The sequence below is a fragment of the Rhinopithecus roxellana genome, chromosome 18, assembly GCF_007565055.1.
Source record: "Rhinopithecus roxellana isolate Shanxi Qingling chromosome 18, ASM756505v1, whole genome shotgun sequence".
NCBI classification, from domain to species: Eukaryota; Metazoa; Chordata; class Mammalia; order Primates; family Cercopithecidae; genus Rhinopithecus; species Rhinopithecus roxellana.
Genome location: NC_044566.1, coordinates 22197096 through 22220291, shown reverse-complemented (window position 1 = coordinate 22220291; position 23196 = coordinate 22197096). Strand labels below are relative to the sequence as shown.

Sequence of the window (23196 nt, the reverse complement as noted above, 5' to 3'; positions counted from 1 at the left end):
AGAACAGGACAGTCTCTTCAAAAAGTGTTGCTGGGATAATTGGATATCTACATTTAGAAGAATGAAATTGGAACCTTATCTCACACCATACACAAAAATCTGCTCGAAATTTAATAAAGACTTACATGTAAGAGCAGAAACTGTAAAACTACTAGAAGAAAACACACATACCATTTTAGAAAAACTATATGACATTGGCCTGAGCAATGATTTTTTTTGGATTTGACCCCAAAAGCACACGCAACAAAACAAAAATAGACAACTGGCATTACATCAAACTAAAAACTTCTGCACAGCAAAGGAATGCATTAGCAGTGTGCAGACACAACCTGTGGATTGAGAGAAAATATTTATAAGCCCCACATCTGATAAGGGGTCTATATCCAAAATATATAAAGAACCCAAGCAACTCAATAGCAAGAAAACAAATAACTTGATTTAAAAAAACGGGCAAGGGACCTGGTTAGACTTTTTAAAAAAAGACATACAAATGGCCAACAGATGAATGAAAAATGTTCAACATTAATAATAATTAGAGATAATCATTAGGAAAATCCAAATAAATACCACAATGAAATATCACCTCACACCTGTCAGAATGGTTGGTATCAAAAAGGAAATTTAACTAGTGTTGGAGGATGTGGAGAGCAAGGTACACTTGTATATTGTTGGCAAGAATATTAATTAGTACAGCCACATGGAAAACTATATGGAGGTTCCTCAAAAAACTTAAAATAGAACACCATGTGACTTAGCAATCCCATTTCTGGATATTTACACAGGATATTTGAAATTAGTTTGTTGAAGAGATGTCTGCACTCCCATGTTCTTTGCAGTAATTTTCACGATAGCCAACCTCAGCAGCCATTAACAGATAAGTACATAAAGAAAATGCGGTATATATACATAATAGAATACTCTTCAGCCTTAAAAAATAAAAAAAAGAAGAAGGAAATGTGATCATTTGTAACATGGATGGAATTGGAGAACATTATGCTAAGTGAAATAATCTAGGTACAGAAAAATAAATACCACTTGTTCTCACTTATATGTGGAATCTAAAACAATTGAACTCATAAAAACAGAGAGTAACATATAAATTGCAGAGGCTAGAGGTGGAGAAATAAGGAGATGGTGGTCAAAGGGTACAAAAGCTTAGAAAGGAAGAATGAAGGTTTTTTTTTTTTTCTTCAGATCAATTCCATAGCATGATGACTGTAGTTAATTACAGTGTATTGTCCATTTAAAAATGGCTAAAATAATAAATTTCAAATGTTCTCAATACAAAAATAGTAAGAATTTGACATTATGGGTATGCGAATTAGTTTGATTTAATTATTTCACGTTTATAAATCATAGCATCATATTGTACCCCGTAAATACATATACTTACTTATACCTTTCAATTTATAAGAAACATTTTAAATATTTAAAAGTTTGTCTAATGATCATTGAGACTAATAAGACCAAAAAAAAAAAAAATCTTAAAATCATGCTTGCCTTGGTGGCACATACGCTAAAATTGGAATGACTCAGAGAAGATGATCAGGGTCCTTGCAAACAATGACATACAACTTCAGGAAGCACTCTGTATGCATTTTGTGAAACATGCTCTTGGAAAGAATTGCTGAATTATAAATTTGAAAGGGATTCTGCAAGACATTCAATGGTGGATAACTACTTTTACTGGAAGTAGGTTAGCAATATTTAAAGTTAGAATTTTCATATATTGAAGTAATTTTTAAATTTCAAATTATAGATCTTATTTGTGAAAGTAGTCTATTTTACTTCCTTAACACTACCCTCCCCAGTATGCTACTTTATTCTCATGCAGTGAATTTGGGAATGAATAATAATTATATTTTAATATGATATCATTAAATGAAATATTGAGATATTATTTATAATCCACCAATGTATGTGTACTTTACTTGAAATATCCAGAGAGAATTAAAAAATAGAGACAAGAAAAGGCATATTAATATTGTGGAAGTACCACATATTTTAAAAGTAAATTGTAATAAACTATAGTGTAAAATAATTTAAAAGATGTTTTGATAAGAACAATTTACTTCTTAAATATTTTTCAGCTACTAAATCCAGTTTTTCTCTCTATATATATGTTCAGATTTAGAGACCCAAACTTTTAAGTACCACTTTATGATTAATTAAAAACATCTTTCCTACCTTTATAGTTATTTGAGCTTGAAAGTTCCCTTTTGAGAAAACATCACTGAAAAGAGTTAAGGTGAAAGGAAAGAGTGAGAAGGAAAATGGTAATTTTAGGAATATCAGCTTTTAAAAAAAGTAAAGCATATTGAAATGCCAGTTTGGAAAAATATGTGCAGCATAGTAATTAGAGTAATAGAAGACAGTATGTGAAATGATATGTCTAAATTCAGACCTGACATATTGAATACATATGCAATTTGATTTTGGAAAAAGCAATTGTTATTTGTTCTCATAAAATGGAGAACTATCATATAAAATTAAAATAGAACAAACAAATGAGGAGTAGAAATGCATCAGTTTAACAAGTGTACATTTTATTTCAAAATTGGGCATTCTAGCAAGAAATGAAGGAGTAACTTTATGAGAACAATATGCAAATTGAAATTCATATTGAAGTGATCTGCAATTAAAAGATATGTTGAAAGAAAGGCATTCTAGAATTAGTACAGTTTTCGTTGACAATATGCTCTGTTATAAAAAAGTCATAATTACATATGGATTATAGTCATGCATAGCATAATGTCATTTCAGTCAATGACAGAGCACATATATGAAGGTGGTCCCACAAGGTTATACTTTTTCTATGTTTAGACAAAGCCCATATATAGGTTTGGTATAGCCTATATATACAGGTTTCTGTCCTACAAACAATAGACTATACCTTATTGTGTAGGTGCGTAGCAGGCTATCCCATCAAGGTTTGTGTAAGTAAACTCTATGATGGTCACGCAAAAATGAAATATCTAAGAACACATTTCTTGGATTTCATTCCTGTTGTTAAGCACTTCATGATTGTATATTTCTTAAGTATCATGTGAGAAATTTTTTAAAAAATTTTAAATGTTTGTGCCTAATTTGATCTGCACCCAAAATAATCTTAGCATTCGTGATTATAAAGTACTGAAAACATGTTAGTAAAATTAACGTTACTTTATAATAATGGAGGCAAATGGACTTACTCCATTTATACCTCAAAATTTCAAATGTAAAATATTCCATTTTTAATGCAATTTTTTACAGTTTTTAAGTTGATTTCAGTTTTTATAAACCCATTATAATAGAAACTGTTCATTCATTCAAAATTATTTTGTGTTTTTCCCTCACTATTGTCATTTGTTTCATTCAAACAAAAATGTTAGCAATTTAACTTATTAATTGATAGTATCTGGTAAGTCCACATGTTCTTCTTATGATAGATATGTTTACTCATCTTTCTACTATAAATAGTTCTAACTTTCTCATGCACAATTCTATTGGGGGTCATATTTTTTATTATATATTGCCCTGCATCCTCTTGGTTAATACTGAAGAATCCAGAACAAGTGCTTGACTCAGAGGCAATGAATCCAGAGCCAGGCCAGGTGTTTTTGAAATAAAAGATAAACAAAAACATTACTCTTAGGAAATTTGAACTAATTAAACCCAAACGCTGAAAGAATAAGTTAATTACATAAGATTATCAGGTGAATGGTCACAAAGAAGACTTAGGGTAAAAATGTACTCATTGGAACATGTTTAAAGTCAACATTATGTTGAAAAGGAAGTAATTTTAAGCAGGGAGATGGTGGTAGAGAAAGGTGTAAAGTCAAGTCACAGACAGGTACGCCTTGAGAGGGAAAAGACTGCACAGTCTTATTGGTTCTGGATGACTTTAATGTCTATTTTACATTTTTGTTCAAAATAAAATTCTTCCTTTGGATGGGTGTATCTTCTTTAACAGAATTCTGCTGCCCCAGATCTAAAGAATGCAGAGAGTAAGTTTTAAAACCATATAGCGGAGAAAGTTTCTTTATTCCAACAAAAATTTTCTAAATTATTTTTCTAAGATCTCTTTTCGTTCACAAGTCAGCAAATTGGGCTCCAGAATTATTTGATGCAATAGATATGCAAATAGCATCATGTTGTGCCTGTTTCCTAGGTTGAGAATTCTTACAGTTAGCAGAATTATCCTCATAATTTCCACCTTAACTAACCCATTTTTTTACGGCTGAATCCTCTAAATAATCTAGGACGTCAGTCTCCATAAATATATACTCAGGAAAAATAAGTAGTAATTTGCGATCATATGTTAAAATAAAAACATCTTAATGAGACAAATTATAAAGATAATTGGTAACACAAAAAGACAAACTTGAATATTGACTGCCCTAGTCATCAGGGCACTTTACGCACTTTAAATTCACTTCAAGGGCCTCTCCTCCCCCACTCCCCAGGTTTCAAAGCTTACAAATAGGAACTAGAAGCCTCATTGTGACATTTATGTATTATTAAATGATAACACTTAATTCATTTCTTTTTCACCAGCTTAATTGTTACAGATATTCATTATGCAGAAATCTTAGCCCCATTGACTCTTTAGTGGTTAAAGCTATTATGCTTATTCCAGTATACTTAGCAATCTGTTGCATTTTAATTCTTTCTTCATGATAGCGAATGTTGAATAAAATTGAAATGCTTTAATATATTATTTCAATCTAGAATTCAAAAATATTTTTAATAGAGTAAAAGGGCACCCGTATGACAAGATCAACTTATTATAAGGGAGTAGCTATCTAGTCCAGGTCCCCAGAGGGACAAAAATTCAAAATGAGTTCACGTTTTTTTTTTTTTTTTTCAATTACCCTCTTCTGTTTAGATTTTAAATTTCTGAGTGACTTGTACTAATCTATATTCAACACTATTTTGTTGGAGTATAAGGGCAATGGTTGTGTGTTAAAATTCACTTGGGAAAGAACAAGATCTACAAAGAAACTTTTTTAAAAATAGAAGAAAACAGTATTTATTGTAAAAGCTACTTTTTAGGCCTCTTTTCTTTGTCCTTGGAAAAATTTTAACTCAAAAGAAAGAACAATTATACCTTTTTGCTATTCTCTTGAGTCCTGTGACAAGATTAGCTCTGGGAAATCTGGGGGCCGACTTGAATATGAGGCTACAAGGAGGAAAGCAGGTCAAATTCAACCTCCAGAAGCTTCTCTGCTGCATTGACTACCTGAGAGACTGTCAGATTGTTTTGTCTTTTTGGGGGCTAAAAACCCTGCCACCTTTGCCCCTGAATATGGCTGTTCTATGTCTATGTTTGACCCTTAGGGTTTCATTGTGCTTTCTGGATTATAGAAAATCAATTCAGAATCCTCAAGTGAATTATGATTACAAGTAATAATTTTATAAAATTACTATTTTGCTACAGTTGAGAATAAAAAATCTGTGATGCATATTTGGCATTTTCAAAGACACTTAATAAAGTATTACTGCAGTACTTCTTGTTGATACTATTGATAACAAGGTTGCAAGCATGCCAGCTCTCAGTTATTTAAGTCAGTGGGTAACTGTCAATGAGCAAAGCGTACTCCAATTGTCACAGTTTCCTCTTTCAACTCAACTAATGTCAGAAGCAATTCCTGGAAATAAATTTGAACTATTGCTTTTATTTTTATTTTATTTACTCTTAATACAACCTGATGTAGCTGCCACAGTGAACTTGGCCTTGCAAAAATCATAAATGATTTTTATGTTATGAAAGCCAATGGGTATTTCTGGTGTTGTTATCTTGCTAACCTCTCTTCATTCATTCACTTAATGAAGTATTGAACTCTTGCCAGGCTCTTGGAAAACAGAGTTGCAGAAGACAGAGATCACGTTTTTATGATACTGACAATTGACAACGAACAAATTATACAGATGCTACATGTTAGAAGCTGTCAAGTCACTGAGCAACAATCTCTAGCTTTATTGTTGTTGTTGTTGTTCTTTGAGATGGAGTTTTGCTCTTGTTGCCCAAGCTGGAATGCAATGGCACAATCTCGGCTCACCGCAACCTCTGCCTCCCGGGTTCAAGCAATTCTCCTGCCTCAGCCTCCCAAATATCTGGGATTACAGGCATGCGCCACCACGCGCAGCTAATTTTGTATTTTTAGTAGAGATGGGGTTTCTCCATGTTGGTCAGGCTGGTCTTGAACTCCCAACCTCAGGTGATCAGCCTGCCTTGGCCTCCCAAAGTGCTGGGATTACACGAGTGAGCCACTGCGCCTGGCCATGTTGCTCTAGTTTTGAAGTTAGAAAGGGTGTCCCAGTGGGAGCAATTTTTATTTGGGCTCTAAGTGTAAGTAAAGATTTGATCTGTAAAGTGGGGATAAGCAAGGATTTTTTTTTTAACATGGGAAAAGCAAGTTCCACCTCCTCACCTTTCTTTCAGTTAACACCTACTCATCTAGCAATAGCACTAAATCTAGTGAGAAATAATAAGACTTTAAAATCGGGGATTGAAAAGAATGAATGTATTCCATTGTATTAAGAATGAAGATTCAGAAGGACTTAGTGATTGGGTGGATGTGAAATGAGGGAGAGGATGAAGTTAAGAAAGTCTCAACATTCTGGTTGGGTCACTAAGTTGGTGGCGGTGCCCTTTACTAAATCTGGGAGCACTGGAAGAGGAATAGGTTTGCAGAGCGCTCAGGAAGCCAGTTTTGCATGTGTTGAGATTGAGAGGCATGAGACATAAACTAGTGGCAGTAATAGGTAGGCAAATATATGGTGCTCCAGAAAAGAGGCTGGAGACACAGATAGGTATCTTACCCTAAAAACATCCCAAAGTCAACTCATCATCACACAAAACAGTATGTGATCTGGATTTTCCTACAGCCTTGTGATCATGGGCCCTGCATCCACTTTGCCGTCAAAGCCAGAAGCCTGAGATTTACACTTACACCTCGTATTTTCTCATTCTGCTACTCTTATCCACCACTGTGCCCCTCCAACTCTCATTTTTAAATTTCTTTTGAAACCACCCCCTCAGCCTCACCCTTTTATTTCATTCTTCACTTCCTCAAACTCCCTCTCTCCCGGAGAATTGAAATATCCTGCTAATTAAAGTTGTTTCCTCAGCAGCACCATGTCCTTAAAATGAACATTTATATTGCTGCCAGCATGAGCCATTTAAAATAGAAACATTTTTGTTTCCCTTTTTCTCTTCTTCCCAGTGTCAACTTCTAGTAGGGTTCTGTATGCATTTTGATTTTACCATTTCAGTTCTTTATCTCTCATTTTCCCTTTTTCCAGAATACATATAGGCATAATTTCTCTTCAATTCTTTTTTCATTTGCCAATTGTTTTGCTTACCGGCTAGCCAAAATACATGTAAATGCATTATAAAGGCAATAGAGAAGAATAAGACAATGGGTAACAGCATGGCCTGTAGAGAGTGAGTGCTTAGATTCAGACAGCAGCACCAATATTAACCCAAGAATTGCCCAAGCCTGGTGACCTTAGGCAATTTACTTAACCTGCCCAGTGCCTCTTTGTCTTCATGTTATAGAATAGGGATAATGACAATAAGTATTTCCTAGTGTTATTTCATTTGATTATCTAATACGTTCAAGTGCTTTAGTATATTTTAATGGTAACTGAAACAAAGAAAGCATTGTATGTTCCTATTAACCATATGAAGCATTATTTTGGGATACTAATGAACAGAGGGGTACGTATAATATTAATTTACTAAATTAACTAAGTTTTTGCGATAGTCAAGATTTATCAAATACCTGGTGTGTTTCTGGCATTGTCCTAATACTGGTTATGTGGTAACAAACATACAAATCATGGTTCCTTTCCTTGGGAAACTTATCACCTAAAGGAAGAAATATACATTACACATTAGTGAGGAGTGATACGTTTATCAACACCTAACCATTATGCAACTACCACATATTTAATATTTTTAAAATAAGATTTCTATTTTTTCCCTAAACCTACTTTCCTTTGCTTCATGTTTTTCATAATGGAAATGTGTATTCATTCTGTTTATTCAGAAAGAGTACTGCCCTCCACTCCTTGCCCTAACTTCTATTCAACAAGTACTTATCGGGTACATTGTATGATGATATAACATTGAATGTGATGGACACAACTCTCCCCTGGGGCCCTGGCTAGATCCTATGTTATCCTATTGTGAATATCTTACAATTCACGGGCAACTTCCTCAAGGAGGTAGTGGTCTTGTTGGTGGAAATGGTCATACATTTCTAAAATATTTAATGAAATAGTCAAATCCTGCAATGAAACAATTTAAGAGCTGCTGTGAGGCAGCATGTGCCTCTAAAGGGAAGGAAACAGGGATGCAGAGATTAAGGAGGTCATCTTAGCAAGGAATCGTCACTGAAGCATTTTCTGTTAGAGATAGGATTTGAGAGGGTTGGTATTTCTTCCTTACCTTATGTATTACAGAGAGGTCATTAAATCAAATTCATTATTTTCTCATTGCAGCTGATTATTTTCCTTTATTGTCTGGTCAAATGCCTGAATGTTGGGACTCTAGCTCAGCCCTAGTGTGGAGGGTGAGGTCCTGGAAGTAGAAAATAACAAGAAAGAAGACACCCAGTTTATAAAATAATTAGCATGTACCTAGTCACTTCACAGGGGATTCTAACCCATCTTAACCTATGCTAACCCCTAAACCAGTTTTCATTATGTTTTTATAATTTATCCATTTTATTTAGACTGTGTCTGTATAAATTATGAAAAATGACTGAGATGGCTGGTAGATTTTCTAGGACTTTCACAGTCCTGGAAAAAATAAAGCATAAGCTAGTTTGGTTTCTAAGTGGAATTGATGGGAGAAAATCTGGGTAACCCATTAGAAAAGTAGGATTATACTCAAAATTGCCTCTTCCCCAAACCTAAGTTGGCTTTACCTGTTGACTCCATGTTTACCTCCACTAATTCTTGTTCCCATTATTCATATCGATATATTTATCTATTCCCTTGACCAATTGACAAACGCTTTAGCTCAACCTCTGCTGGCAAACTTGTTTTATGAGAGATCTTAGTCATTTGTCTAAGTTCTGCCTGCTCCATGACCCTGGCTTTCCAGACAAAATTTGGTTTCCTATTAACATAATTCCCTAAACTGACACACAGTCATTTAATGAAAGGAAAATATCTTAATTAAAACGTATGATTAGCTTTGTCAATTCAAATGAAAATGACTCTCTAATTTAGATGTAGGCATAGAATTTTAAAGTTAGAAGAGGCCGTAAAGATCACCTAGTAAATGAATGGTTTTTGGTAATTATTCTCTCCTGCTGTGTGCATTAGCATCTGCCCTGCATTTTGGGCTGTCAAATAGATACTTTAAAAAGAGAAAATATGGACTTAGAAATATGGAAAGTTTCTGATAGTTGGACTTTTTAACAATCTTGCTAAAGTCCTCTGACCCTATAGTTCATGACATAATTATTTATTAGGCTTGGGATAGAATCATTTATGGCTTAGAGTAGATAATAAAAGAGTAGATAATAAAAGGGATTACTACACAGGCAGTTTCTCCCTTAAACTCACAGTTTTTGTAATCTCTTTCCCTATGGTAACAGAGCAATTACTTTCCAGCATGTTGATTCTTTTGTACTTTAAATATAGATAAATATAATCATGCTGAAAACCTGGGGGTTAGCTAGTGCTCCTGAATTGAAATCTCAAACTGCAGAAAAGCATTGCTTTAAGCTGGTTACAATGGTAACCAGTTCTCAGGCAAATCCATAACTACCACAGTTGTGAAGAACGAAGTTTCATACGCCTGAATCTTAATTGAAACATTATTTCCAGAAAATGGAATAATTTTGGTTTGTTTATATATGTTATGTTTTAGAAATTACAGCTTGATTGACATAAAAATAAAGTTTATGAAAAAATGTACTGGCTTGAGATGGGGAAGGAGGAAAGCAGTACAATGGAGAAGAATCTCTGGAATTTTGTAAAAGAACAAATCAACTAAACACATCATAGATAGAAACAAAATTACAGCAGAGAGACTGTGTTTAAAACTAATATTGCCCAAGTACCCAACGGGCTTAGGGAATTTAAATTTGGGGTTTCATGTGAAACAAGTCTACCTTAATGATTAGAACAACTGACTGAAGAAATTTCTAGAGGAATGGGGCATAAACTTGTCCTAAATGATAGTGAATCCCACCAAAAATGGAAAGTTTATTGAAAACACCATGAGAATTGGTGTGCTTTAGATGAATTACTTTATTTTTATTAGTTCCCACATAGTTCACAAAACATTCTGAGTATGTAGTAACTGGTGTAATTTATGGTAAAAGTAATTTGTGTCAGGAGTGTATGTTTAGTATCATTATTGAAATAAACCCTGGATTTATTGTCACTTAGGAAGACTGGAGAGCAAATAGCTAAAATATTTGAAGATTTTTCTTCCCATCTTTTTAAGAATAATTTGAAACATATCATTTGCAGTTGTTATAATCTTTAATTCTCTCATCTGAATGGTAGAACACAGGTCATAAGTATCCTTTCATAATTAAAGGGAATAAAGCAAGAAAATGTCTTTCCTAAAACAGAAAATATGAAGCATTGTGAACACTGCTCTTCAGGAACGGCAGATATGACATTTTGAGACAATCTAATTTCTGCTGCTCAGCTCTAAAATTAAAAAGCAGTTATTGATGATGGAGTAGGTGGTTAACTTGGTAACATACATTATTATCTATTTTTAAAATTTGCAAATGCTGTTTCTTGTAATAGACTAATGCTTTCATCCAATAGTTAAAGTAGTATTTTCGAACTAAATGTTCAATCATTAACTGCATAGTCACCTTCATCTTTACATTTTGAGGTCCTTGATACACACTGATATAAGTATTAATTTGAGTCCTATTGTGCAGAGAAGTAGAAATAAGACTACAAAATATGTTTAAGACATCATAAAAAGCCTTGATTGTGTGAACCCCAATTATCCGAAACAAGTCTTGGTTAATTTAGAAAGTTTATTTTGCCAAGGTTGAGGATGTGCACCCATGACACAGCTTCAGGAGATCCTGATGACATGTGCCCAAGGTGGTCAAGGCCCAGCTTTGTTTTATACAGTTTAGGGAGATATTAGTCATCAATCAATATATGTAAGTTATACATTGGTTCCATCCAGAAAGGCAGGACAACTCAAAGTAGGAAGGGGGCTTCCAGGTCACAGATAGGTGAGAGACAAAAGGTTGCATTCTTTTGAGTATCTGATTAGTCTTTTCAAAGGATGCAATAAGATATTCATCTATCTGATGAGCAGAGGGATGACTGAATAGAATTGGAGGCAGGTTTGCCCTAAGCAGTTCCCAGCTTCACATTTCCCTTTAGCTTAGTGATTCGGGAGTCCCAAAGTTTATTTTCCTTTCACATTTTTCCTTTTTCTTTTTTTTTTTTTTTTCTTTTTTGAGATGAGTCTCGCTTTGTCGCCCAGGCTGGAGTACAGTGGCACAATCTTGGCTCACTGCAATCTCTGCTTCCCAGGTTCCAGTGATTCTCCTGCCTCGGTCTTCTGAGTAACTGGGACTACAGGCACATGCCACCATGCTGAGCTAATTTTTTTTTATTATTATTTTTGTTAGTAGTAGTAGAGATGAGGTTTTGCCATGTTGGCCAGGCTGGTCTTGAACGGTTGACCTCAGGTGATCCATCCACCTCTGCCTCCCAAAGTGCTGAGATTACAGGCATGAGCCACCAGGCCCAGCCCCCTTTTCTTTTTAAAATTTTTTGTACAAATCATTTTAGCAAAAAATGAGTCTCTGGTTTCAGGTTTTATCTGATCTCAACTGGCTAGGATGGTTTATTCCCAGACAGGTAGGTCTCGAGTTATTAGGAAAGCTTATTTTTAGCAGGTTGTGAACTCTCATCTCCTGTGAAGAGAAAATGGAAGAAGGTAGGAAAAACAACAACAAATAAAATAACAATCATGGGAAATAGATATAGGCCACATTTCTCTGAAGTTCATACATCAATAGGCAGGTATGAAAGTGGCTTACGCATGTAAATAGGTTACTGTTATTTTCTTCCGAAGTTCAAGTTGTCCATCTTCAGTTTAGACTTTAAAAAAGCCCAGCTAAGTTTTCAGTGATTTCAAATTAGGAAAAATCAAGGTTGGGGGAAGGAAAGACAGAACAACAACAAAAAAATTGAAAACATTATTTTGGAGACATGTAGCCAGGGAAAATTACAATTTAGTCCAAATGGTAGAAAATAATAAACATTGAAAAACTTTAGGCATGATTAGAATCTAACAACAGGTGTATTACAGTTTTAAAACATAATTTTTCTCCCTCCAATTTCCCATTTTTACTAAAGACAAATCATGGTAGACAAAATTTGCTTCATAAAGACAAATCATAAAGACAAATTTGCTTTATTATAGTTGGCAGATTATTGGTGTAAAGTGCAGGATAAAAACATTATTTTTCACATAGGCTTTTAAAATTGGTAATCTCAGATAAGACTTTTTTAAAGCCAAGTCCAGCCATGGATTTGTAACATCAACCACCTATAAGTTAGTGAATTCATCTTCTCTTGAAGTCACAAGATAAAGTTGGGGCTTCTCAACCTGTTAGAAAGTGATATTCTTTACTCACAACAGGTCAGGAACCCTGTGCAGGGACTGTGTAGACAAGGCATGAGGACAGTTTTCCCAAGGGGCTTTTATTGACTCCGTAAGTCAAGTTTGATTCCTTAAAGGAAAGCACACCATTCCTGTCAAAGCCTTGGTAAAATAATCAGTTTCTCCAATTGTGTCCCATTACAAATGAAAATAGATTCTCATTGCACTTATGTAAATAACTATATTGCCATAAGTTAAGAATACTCACAAATAGTTTCCAAATTCTGGACAAATCAGGTAGAAAGAAACAAATATGCTCCAAATTTTGTCCACAGGAGTATACTTTATTTAATTGTTAAAAGCTGTCAATAGCTCAAAAGAAAAGTTTCCTTGACTTTGAAAAATAAAACAAAGGATCAGCAACATTTTAAGCAAAAGGACAACAATGTCACTTCAGTCTTCTATTAGTTCAGTCCATGCAGTTAATTCTTGTTCAGCTTGACATTCATGAACATTTCAGCTCTCCATAAGTCCTGAAAGTTTTTCCTGTGTTCTGATCTGCAAGGTTATCTGCAAGGGTATCGGAGAGACCTACATTCGAGAGAACCTGTTAGAGTTTTACAGCTGATCGTAAAACCACATTCTAAAGAAGACCAAAACAATTGTTCATGCATGACAAAAAGTTTTAGGGCAGCCATAATCAGAGACACTATTGACAAAGAAATTTGTTACCTCTGCAGTACACAATAATTTAACATATCAATTATAAATATTATTGATAACATACACTAAGTCATATCAGAATTATAAGAGTTTCCCATAATTTTGGAACACATATGAATAACATATTTTTACAAATACAACCCAAAGAAAGTCAAACACCATTTCACATTTGACAATGCTTCCCATATAATTTTTATACCAAATAGCCAAGTATGTCATTCTTGAACTTTAGGAATCTAATATCTTAAAGGATTAATTAGGTCAGGAAAGACATAATTCATAATTTGATTTTGGAAAGTTTGTCAAATATCAAAGGTTTAAAACACTTGATATCACAAAATAGGATTACAGGTCATTGTCAAATAAGTCATTCATTTAACCAAAGTGATAACTCAAGGATTTCAAAAATAGGCAAAAACCTTCATCTTTGAGAGAGGATACTTAATTTTCAAAATGATAAGCCCTAATAAAAACAGCATGAAGTCAATTCAATTTGTTTTTCAAAATTTTAGAAGCAATCTGTAAAATTTTAATCTTGACCATAAGATGTAACTTCCATAAGCCTTTTCTAATCTTTATAATCTTTGTTAGGGAGTTGGTTAATGCTTAAGAAAATTTTCTTAATCTGACACAGGGGCCCATATGCTGGTCTTGCATCAGTGTGCCTTTTATATTAATGATTAAATTATAGAGAAACAGAATTTATTTTATCTTTCAAAATCAGCCCTTACAATCTCATAGGCCACCTCTTCCATGATAGTCCCTGAGACTTGAGGAGCTGAATAGCTTTAATTTGTGGTCCTGTGTCTCAGGAACACAGTTTATTTTGATTGACATCTTCTACTGGGCTTGAAAATGAGGCTTCAATTGCTGTCACTGTTTAAGATTTAGCAGGACTTGGTGTCCTTTTTGGATCCAGGAGCCAACGCCCTGTAACTAAATCTCACAAGGACTTTAAAAGCACATATAAAAAATACACAGATGTAATCATCTTAATTTTTTAAAAATTCAGTTTTCTTCTGAGCAAACCAAAACTTTATAATAATGGCGTAGGACTTATTCAATAAAACATAAAATCTGTTAGGCCAGTTACCAAAAAGGCAAAATAAAAGACATTCTGAAGTGCACAGAATATTATGTTGGAAGAAAATATTTTCTTTAGACCCTTAAGAAAACATTGTTAGCATCAGGCCACAGCAAACAGAACTTGAGGGGAAAAAAAACTTATATGAGTTGAAAATGACTTGAAGGAGAGTGTTTGTGCCTTTTAAAAGGTGAGAGAAAATAGAAAATGGTGAGATGTAATAGTTGAACTTTGGGTTAAAAATTTTTTAATTTCTTATAATTTATTAAGAGGAAATCACTCTCTCCCTCAAGAAAATTTTATTGTCCTAATCAATTATTTAGTGTATGTGTTTATTTTTACATCAAACCCTATCTCTAGAAAGACCATTATAATTTTCCTTTAATTATAGACACCTTGATTATACAAAAGTTTTTGGCTTTTTTAAAATAAATCCTCTTGTTGTGACTTTTATAGACCATTAATGACATGCTTGGACTTTCTGGTTTATCCTGAACATCCCTCTTTCTTAAATAACCAGTCATTTTATTCTAGGACTAAATTTACTATGCAAGATTCTTTCTCATATTTCTCTTTAAGCTTTCTTACCAAAAAAATACCTCTTTATTTACACAACTTTCTTTATATCTCTCTTATTTCCTGGTTCCTTTTATAATGTTTTATCTGATTAGCCTTTTCAAAGGAGGCAATCAGATATGCATCTATCTCAGTAAGCAAAGGGATGACTTTGAATAGAGTGGGAGGCAGGTTTGCCCTAAGCAGTTCCCAGCATGGCTTTTCACTTCAGCTTAGTGATTTTGGGACCCCAAGATTTATTTTTCTTTCAAAATTGTGTTAATAAGGTCATATTTTTATCATTTACTTAATGCTGACCCATAGGTAACATTTTAGCAAATGGATGATATAATCAGTGTCATCATTGAAAGATCATTCAAATGTCTGAGAAAGACCAGCTGGGGCAAGATGGGAAAAAGGGAAGTTACATAGAAAGCTATTGTGATAATCTACATAAAAAAATTGTGGGGCCAGAGTAAAAACACATTATGATGGAGAGAATAATACAGATTAAATTAATGGTTAGCAATTAGAATTGTAGACTTTGCTAATGATCTGATATGGGGGGTGAGAGAGAGAGAGATTGAGACTGAGAAAAAAAGATTCTAAAATAATGATCACATTTGTGTATTGGGTAATGGGTGAATAATTTTTTTTTTTTTTTCCTCAGGTGTGAGTACAAAATAGAATACCTTTGAGAAGGGAAGATTTTGAGTTGAGTTTTGAAGATATAGAGCCTGAGATGAGTTTGTTGGGGTGTGTGTGTGTGTGTGTGTGTGTGTGTGTGTGTTAGGGGGCAGGCATTGGTGAATAGGTTGAGTTGAAACCTTCTATTATTTAGCTGGTAAAATAACATGTGTAGTTGCAGTAGCCCAGGGAAAGAAGATGGAAGAGAAGACTACTGGGGATGAAATTCTCAGAAACATGGCCTTTAGGTTCAGAACAGATGCTCAGGAGGATGAATGAAAAGAAAGTGCAGAAAAAAAGGAGGAAAGTTAACAAAGACTGATGTTCAGGTAGCAAACTTTCAATAGTAGTCTTTAAAAAAATAAAATGGTGAATAACATCAGATCCAAAGCAAAGAGGAAACTGAGGATGAACAGATGATCTCTCATTTGTGAATTAAGATACCATTAGTATTCTTAATCCATAATATTATTAGGGAAGAGATAAACAAGCCTAGAAATATTTTAATATTAAAATTTAATTTCTAGAGCTAGAGTTGTATAGAACAGAGGGCTTCAAATTTTGACCACAAACAAATGAGTTAACAACAACAAAAGAGTCCACTACTTGTATAAGTAAAACTATCTATTTATAAATTATATACATTTAGTATTCAACTAACATATCAACTACTTTATAAACCATGTAACATGATTAGGAATTTTGAAGCTCATTGAATAAAGCAGAGATAAATAAAATATTAAAAATAATTATATCTCAGCTGATACCATGATGTTGTAAACATGTTGTTCTCAGTAAATAAAACAAAAATGGAAGAGGGAATAAAAACACAATCTTTAACAGTCCTCGCTGATAAGAGAAAAATACTAATTGGTAAGAAGACCTTGCCAAAATGTCAAGCAGGAAGTTTTGTTTCCTTCAAGATTAACTCAAAGTTTGTGAGCATCCTTCTCTAATGAGAAGCTGTTAGTCTGAATAACAAAAGAAGGCAGTAGTTTATTTTAAAAGGGAGGAAGATTCCTGCTGTGGTTTATTATTCATATTATTTTGATCAAAACAACTACTGTTTATCACTTAAGGGGAAGGAGATTTCTAAAGTGAATTCTCATCCTAAGAGGGGAAAAATTCTCATTACAATTATCTCACTACTTCCCAGCATCTCCTCATGTCCCGAGGATAAAGAAAGGAAAACAATTTCAAAAGCTTTCAAAGGCAAGCAGATCATCCTGATAATACAGTAGACAGGAGTACTGTAAATTCTCTGAACATCAACCACTTCCAGACAGCATTATAGTAATTTCTTTTAAGCAATTTGCTCTTAGGATTAGTTTATTTTTGCATAGATTATTTGAAAATCTTTTCAAGAAATATGCCTCCTTTTAAGAATAGAGATTGATTTGCATTTGCCATATGCACATAGGCATTCCAGTGGGAAGGGTGTCATGGTACTAAAAAACAGTTTTTCACTTGACAAAGTTGTCGTTCACATTATTCTTTATTGTTATTTAATTATAAGGCTACTACATCATATTTTTCTTCTGTGTCAAGTAATGCATAGATCCAAGGAAATGTATTTCCTCCTCCTATATTGCGTGTCTATATTTTATTTTTTCAGTATGTTTATCAGGTGTTTATTTCATCATTGGCAGATTTTTAGTTGGCTAATGGATCTGACATGTAATTTTAAGTCTGAAAATTAGATAAATGTTAAACATCAGATTTAGGTAGAATATTGAGGTCTTGATCCACAGATGTAAACATATAATTCACTATGAGAGGTAAAAGATAGAAAAATAAACTGAGAACTGAAATCTACCCAGTGATAATCCTTAATTCAAAGGTCTCTACTGTGGCCTTGACTTGTCAATTTTGTTAATCAGCCTCATCTTGAAAAGTGAAGCAAACTTAGCTATATCTCATGGGAATTTCAGGCTTTAATGTTAATTAATATCTGACTACAACATATTCAGAATAAATAAACACTTGTTAAGAATCAAGCTGTAGGCAAGGTTGCATCTACTCCCCTCACTAGCCAATTCTGTGACTTTGAACAAGTCACATAAACACCAGGAGCTTCAGTTTCTTCATCACAGCAGGAGAAATTCTAAACTGCCTTGGATGGCATGATAGGTCCTCATGGACTTTCCCTGACTCATTTGCTCAGCCTTATCTTTTTTTTTTCTCCTTCTACTCACATCTGCACTCCACACATTCACATTTGATACTCCAAGAATATTCAACTACTTGTAGTTCCCAGAAAATGCTCTATTTTCCCATACTTCCTGCCTTCACGTGTGTTTCTCTTTGTGCTCAAAATGCTTCCATCTCAGCAGTCATTTTAAATTCGTTTCCTTCACTTTCAGCTTCCCCTGAAGTGCCCCCTCCTCTGAGAAGATGCAGTGTTCTCTGAGGTGTGGGGTTTCTGCTGGCGATGTGTATACTACACCTTTTTCCTTTGCTTTTCATGACTTTAATGACTTGAGCTTTATCAAGGTTCTGATTAAGGATATTCTCTCAAGGGAATGAGCTTTTTCTCCCTTTTCATATGTAGAAGATGCTTAACACTTTTATTGACTATGCCTACAAAATGGATGTATTGAACGCATTTGTCCAAAAATGTTATAAAATGTATTTACCACTGCATATTAAATATTGAATACCAAAGAACGTTCTAAAAGTCTTTACTGAGCAACCACTATGCACCTGAGCAATTAATAAGTACTAAAAACATAAAGCTGAATAATGCAGAATCCTTGTTCTAGTCGTGCTCATCACCAGAGGTGGAGTCAGGACTGTAAACAGACAAATAAGAGAACAATCCTATGAGTCCTTCTCAGGGATAAACAGAGTTTCTTGTACTATTCAAGGCCAAATGTTAGACAGAATAATACTGCCTAGAAGACATAGGCAGGTTTCATCAAGTCGGTGAAACTGATCTTGAAGTTTTGGTGAGAGAAAGGAAGAAAGGCCATTTTAGAAGTGAGTGGAATGTGCAACGGTAAAGAGGCTGAAACTTTTTTTTTTTTTTTTTTTTTGAGGACAGCGATATCAGTGGAGTGTGGCATAACTTGCATGCATAGGGTGAGGTGAGTGGTCAGCGAGTCTACAAATATACATTTGAGACTTGGTTCTACAACTTTGTTGATCACTGGGTGATCTTAAACAGCTACTTAAATTTTCTAAGCCTCTCTCTTGTTTCTGCAAGACAATGCTAAGAACGAGTCTATCAGTGATAGTGATAAGAATAAGTCAGTCCTTCTTTCTGGTTTTTCCTCCTTCTAGGAACAAAGATAGTTCTTCCTAGTGACCTTGTGGTTGAACCAATTCTGACCACTGATTGGTCAGCAGAAGTGATCAATGTTATGGATAATCTGCAGTGTTTAATAGTGGGTGTGAGACACCCTTCTCTCACTTCTCTTTTCCCTCTGACATGTCAAAAACTGAGACATTGTTTGCTTCCTGAGACTGACCTCTGAGGGGCTACAATTAACAGAGCTTCCCTACCTCCCCCGAGATTTTCTAATTTGAGGAAGAAATAAGCCTTTGTTCTTCTGAGTCAGTAAGGTTTGTGTGGTATTAGTTACCTGAGGATAACCTAGTCTATCCAAGTCTATCCTGTATTCAATTGCTAAAATTAAATAAAACAAAAGAAAACATTTTATTTGCCAGACATCACCACATAAATATTTATTGTTAAACTCTTAATTACAGTCATGTGTCAAAATATTGAAAATTACAATACAGTGTAAGGAATATCAGGAATGTTTTCTAATGGGAAAAATTGGAAGGATCATTTAAACATTATTTTTTATATAGTATATGTATCAAAAATTCTTTTTGGATAGTTCTTTAAAGATTATTGTCCTTACAATTGTAAATTATTGTAACATTTGCAGTATTATCACCTTTATTTAAGCTCTGGATCATACCAATTTCATTCCAAAATTAAAACTTTTCATTATCTTATCCATGGGTTTATAACTCTATTTTTGCATTAATAAGGGAAACAATATCAAAATCTCTTGTTAACAAAATGTATTCAAAGGTGACTCTGACTTCTGGGTATATTTGTGGTTTTAATGGTTGACAATTTATTAAAATGAAATGAATTGTATTGATGTCTAGTTTACCAGTTTATTGTGAACTTTAAAAAGCAAAAATAAAGTAAGTAGTGTGCTGGCACACAATAGGACTTGAATGTGTTCCCCTCTCTTAAACTGATTATAATTATATTTGATTTTAAATGGTCTTTTAAAAATGAGCTAGAAACTAACTTTTGTCTATGAGCTTATAAAAGGGTTATAATTTTTCAAGAAGTCATCAGATTAAGTTTTGAGTCAGATAAGAAATAGATTTTAAAAATAGCAGGATCTCATAAACTGCTCTAAGAGCAGATCAATTCTTCTCCAATATGGAATAACTTCTAGAGCTGTAGGAGGTTTGGATATAATGAGGCTTCAGGAGGGAGAAATTATTCAGTGAGTGCTACACCATTCAGGGGACTTGTCTGCAAGGATTTGACTTTCATACCTCAAGTAGCCAAACAAAGTGTGAATGGTCATTGCCACTGTATAGTGATTTTTGTCCTCTACATGTGGATCTCTTTATTTTCATTAACTTTCAGGGTCACTACATTTTGAAATTGGGTGGGAGTGAAAGGATCCACTCCCTCTGCCAAGTAACAAATTAGCATCTTACATTGTTTAATAACTGCATCCAATTGCAAATGTCACCAAACAGCTATTAAACATCAAATCCCATGCACAGAAACTTAATGGTGCATGACACTGCTGATTAGATGCCGGTTTTTTTTTTTTTTTTTTTTTTTTTCCTGAAAGGGTGATTATTCTTAGAAGCAATATTTCATTACCCTTAATCTGGGTCCAGTTTATGCACCCATAACCTGAAGCCTAATAAGGTATGTAACCAAACAAACCTGAATATAAATCTATCAATGTTTGTGTATTATCTTGGCAAAGCATCTGTATGATGGAAATGCACTATTCTCAGTTATGTGTCAGAGCTTATTAAAACTCTCATCCATTGCACTGTTGAAATTTTAAAAAGGTTCTACTATTTTAATGCATGATTTGTATTAGCCTTCACTTGAAACAAAACAGAGATCTCTGCAGTTTCCAAGCAGCACATCTTTTTCAATTACTATTGAGCATTGAATTCTGTCTCTAGATTTTAAATGCCCTTCCCTTGTTCAGTATGTGTATATTTAGAGTCTTGCCAAAGAATAAAACTATTGCATTACTTTGACCGAATCTGATGTATGTCACGTGTAAACCACTTGTAAGCAAGATAAATACATTAGGACATTTGAAACTGAATTACATCAGTTGAACTTACTTTCAGCGAAGGAAGAATTCAATTTAGCTAAAATTCTATTCAAAACGGATTTATACCGGTTGGAGTTTTCATCTTATTTAAGAAGAAAACAGAGTAAAATTTCAGAAACCAAATACCATGTTCACCCTTATAAATTTTCTAAGATAATAATAATTACATAACAAAAATAAAGTTTGCTTTGATTAAGGCAGCTTACAGATATGATGATGACAACAATGATGATAGATAGATGTGCTTATCATGTGGTTGGCCTTGACCTAAGTTTTTGACATATATTAGCTTTATTAATGCACAAATTAATGCCTAGATTGATAGGTAAGTTGGTTACTAGCATAAGCCTCACTTTAGAAATAGGAAACAGAAAGAGTTTATATGATATTCCCAAGGTCAATAACTTAGTGAGTGTCAGGCCCAGTATTTAAACCAAGATAGTCTGATTTGGAACAATGAAATAATAAATTTATATGCCAAAATTGATAGTCATAATTTATAGCCCTAAAGTTAAATCTAACAATCTCTCAAAATAAATTACCAAATAGTTTCAGCATATCCAAAATTAGTTCTGAGATTTGGAGCAAAAATTGTACAATAATTGCTTTATTTAAAAAGCGGTTATGATTTCCTAATACATCTTATTGTGGAAGATATTACTAGAAGAAAATTAACATGAGACATATTTTCTTCCTCATGAAATGGAATTTCATACCTACTCTCCATATACTCTCAATGTTCCAAGGGCAACTCTTAACCTCTTTCTCCAGAAGATACACTGCTGTTTTCATGTTACAGAGTGAATTTTCCCTGGAAAAATAACAGAAGCAAGGCACAGAAATGGCTCTACAACCTGGCCATTGTGGCAAACAGGAGAATCTCTATCAATTGGTCCTGGAAAAAACATTGTAGATGGAGTCTCCTTCTCATTGTGAATTTCTCTGTAGGTTTGTATGTTATTGGTGTCTGTGAGGCTAGATGAAAAATCAAGCTGAATCAAAATCCATCAGTTCATCCTGTATTATACTTTCTATTCATTTGTTTTAACAGATATGAGTTGGCTTTTCCATACACAGGCAGTAATTTATAAACTTTTTAGCTTCTATAATAAGTGTCCTGTAACACATTTTGATAAAAATGACACAATCCAGAAAACAAAAATTCGCTTCTGAAAAAATAAGTTTAATGCTTTTGGTGGCATTAAACTTATTTTTTTCTTTGAGTAAGTAGACAGAATTTGTATATAATAAAATGAGAATCTGCAAGAAATGTAACAGTTTTGATATAATTACCCAGTACAGCAATGTAAACTGCTTAGCAACATCCACTTAGCAGCCAAAAAAAAAAAAAAAAAAAAAGGGAAGAAACAAAGAAAGAAAAATAGGTTACCATGGATATATAAAAATAGAGCTGCATGGCTAGAACATTTTTGTGTATTGGTGTTGGGAATAGGTATCCTATGCTCCACTTTGCCAAAGTCCAAAATAAATGGGATAATTTTGAGGTTTTACTTTTGGTGCCTTAAAGCCAAGGATGTGGAGGGACTCATGCTCACCCTTAATATAAATATATGTATGCTACTCCATGTCTTGCACTCCTAAAAGGTCATGGATTTTCTACTATATGTTTACAACCTCATGTACATGGAATGAAATTCAAAAGGAATAGTTTAAATGATTAGGAATGGTATCCCATGTGTTTTGAGGTAAGACCATGTCTACTTCTTGAAGGCAGAATGGTTTAAATAATCTTTTCATTTTTGCCTCCCACTTTGTGCCCATGATTAATTTCAGTGTCTGGTACAGAGCAAATAGGGCATCTAATAAAATATTGTTGAATGTCCTGAGCATGGTGGCTCACGCTTGTAATACCAGCGCTTTGGGAGGCCAAGGTGGGCGGATCACTTGAGGTCAGGAATTCAAATCCAGCCTGGCCAACATGGTGAAACCCCATCTCTACCAAAAAAAAAAAAAAAAAAAAAAAAAAAAAAAAAAAAAAATTAGCCAGGCATGGTGGCACATGCCTGTGATCCCAGCTACTCGGGAGGCTGAGGCAGGAGAATTGCTTGAACCTGGGAGGTAGAGGTTGCAGTGAGCTGAGGTCGTGCCACTGCACTCCAGCCTGGGCAACTGGAGTGAGATTCTGTTTCATAAACAAGCAAACAAACAAAAAACAAAAAACATTGTTGAATGAAGAAAAT

At 34.0% G+C, this 23196-nt stretch overlaps 1 non-coding gene across 1 annotated transcript; it reads left to right on the top strand.

Moving 5' to 3' along the window:
• The first annotated feature begins 1496 nt into the window (after window positions 1–1496).
• On the top strand, window positions 1497–1598 carry LOC115894701. Its single transcript, XR_004054830.1, has one exon. It is a non-coding gene; the product is annotated as a U6 spliceosomal RNA (small nuclear RNA).
• The last annotated feature ends 21598 nt before the right edge of the window (window positions 1599–23196 follow it).